Source organism: Penaeus chinensis, chromosome 33 (assembly GCF_019202785.1).
Source record: "Penaeus chinensis breed Huanghai No. 1 chromosome 33, ASM1920278v2, whole genome shotgun sequence".
NCBI classification, from domain to species: domain Eukaryota; kingdom Metazoa; phylum Arthropoda; class Malacostraca; order Decapoda; family Penaeidae; genus Penaeus; species Penaeus chinensis.
Window position 1 is genome coordinate 12818214 of NC_061851.1, and position 2664 is coordinate 12820877.

Sequence of the window (2664 nt, forward strand, 5' to 3'; positions counted from 1 at the left end):
AAGGCAATAACCTTGAAGATAGCACAATAAGGTGTTTGCGCGTTCGCGTTATTGGTGTTTTAGGACGAATGATGAGAGCCCCGCTATAACGCAGAGCTCGTTAACTCTCTTATTAACCCAAATAAGACTCTGCAGTATATTCATTTCTTTTGGTTAATGGATCTCCGGGCGTAGTAGCCGGCCTCGTAACAGAACACACGTGCGAACGGAGATGGAGGAAAGGGAGAGGGATCAAAGTACAGTATCCAAATGTCGCGCGTAATATGGAACAGCGCCAAGGGTGTCTGGCCCGAGTGAGATGCACAGGCGAGTTTCAATTCCGTGTTTCTGGTGCAATGTGGGGGTCACGGGGTAGGAATTTCAGAGGAAAGAAGGATTCACTTTCATTTTTGTTCATACAGTGATGCAACCTTAAAGTATGTTTCACTGACTATCATATCCTTTTTACAGCAAACGTATCATTAGCGACGCGTTCAGTTGTGTCCGTTTTACAAAAGAAAGGACAAACAGACAGACAGAGAGGGGAAGGACTCTAAATCGGAATGTTTCCGTCAAGATGTAATATACTGTATGACTTTAGCTGCCGAATTTATATGCATGGGATAGCTCTATATAATGGCGAGACCGTGGGAAGGGAAGACAAGAGAGGGGAAGAATTGGGATCATTCGTTTTATGGATTTTTTTCTTGCTTTTTCTTAAACCTCTTCCGCTCGACTGGAGAAACAGATTCCGATCCGCAGAGGGCAACTTGGCTAAACCGCTCCACTGAAACATGGACGCCGTGACGGAGGCGACAGACGTAAAGTTAAGTTCAGTATCCAAGTTAGAAGGAAGCTGAGTCTTTGCTAGTCAGTGTCCCGCGGTTTCCCTTAGTGTCGCCCCAGCCACAAAGAGCTAAAACTGTCCGCTTTCTGTATAAGTCCTTTTTTGTTTACTGTTGAAGCCTAGATCTATCAGTGCCATAACGGGTGGATGTGTGTTTGTGCATATTTATCTATCTGTGTGTATATATGTGTGTGTGTGTGTGTTTGTGTGTGTGTGTGTGTGTGTGTGTGTGTGTGTGTGTGTGTGTTTGCATGTGTGTGTGTGTGCATGTGTGTGTGTGTGTGTGTGTGTGAGAGAGAGAGAGCGACTGTGTGTGTGTCTGTGTGTGTGTGTGTGTTTGTGTGTGTATATATGTGTGTATATATGTATATATGTATATATTTATTTATCCATTATTCATTTATTATTTATTTATGAATGAGAGATACAAATATATAAATATATATACATATATACATATATATACATGTATATATGTGTATGTATATATATTTATGTATATATGTATGTATATGTATATATGTATATATATGTGTATATATATGTGTGTGTTGTGTGTACACACACACACATATATATATACATGTATGTATGTATGTATATTATATATATATATACATATATATATGTATGTATATATATGTATGTAGTGTGTGTGTGTGTGTGTGTGTGTGTGTATGTTACGAATTTTTAAAATAAAGTCCTTCCTCACATAGCCCATACCAGTTGTCTGGCCTGGAAACATTTTCCCAGAGGAGGATCATCATATAACCAAAATTAATTAATATTTTGATGCTACCGGATCGCCTGGCGCCTAGCTTGTTTATCGCAAAAGTCTATATTTCGTTCTGAAAAAATAGCTGATCGGGTTATTAATCATTTTTAGATATTACTCGTGCTTTTATTATCATAGATTATGAAAAAAAATTACTAACAAAAGCTCGCTTCGGTAGCTTTGAACTTATCATGAAGTTATCACTTAAAAATAACGAGTTGATGAATTGTTCGAACTCTTAATATTGAAATTAGTTCTCATTGTTATGCTTATTCCGTTAGCAACAGAACAAAGAAACTTTTACATAATTTCCGCTCTAAACTGTAATTAATCTTCAGCAACAAAATGATGTCTCCGTTCGTTTCAGAATTGCATAGTTACAAAATCACGTTGCTGGTTCGGCTAAAATATCAACGCTACGTTATAACGACCTGCATTTTTCCCTCTTTAGGAATACGCTACAACCTTCACAACTTTCATTCTGGAAAAGTTTGTTCTGAGGCTATTGATGGCCCCTGAAACAATCAGACCTCGACTGTGGTTTCTCTGTGTTCTTGAAGAGTAACAGTAAAGGCCGTTTACCAATGAAAACTTGCACACATCGGCTAACTTTTGGGTGATTTCGAGGAGACATATTGCTAAAAAGATATATACATAGGGGCGCGTATACACTCACAAATGCACTCAAGGAATACACCAATACATATAGGGACGTATACACTCACAAATACGTACATATCGCACACGCGATTTTGTTATTCCCATATATATATATACATATATATATATATATATATATATATATATATATATTTAGAGACATTTATATTGTGTACGAAATACCTCTTCCATTGTAGAGACTTCTGTACTTGTGAATATGGGTTTACTTTGTCTTCTTATAAATGTTTTGTACATTTTATGATTTTACTTTTAGCACTATTTTCAATAGGCTACAATAACTGACTCTGAATTTCATATATAATCTCATATGTCCTTTCTTTTACTGATAGGTTAAGTATTTAACATGTTAATCTTTCCTGTGTTTCAAGTGTCTGTTAGTCAC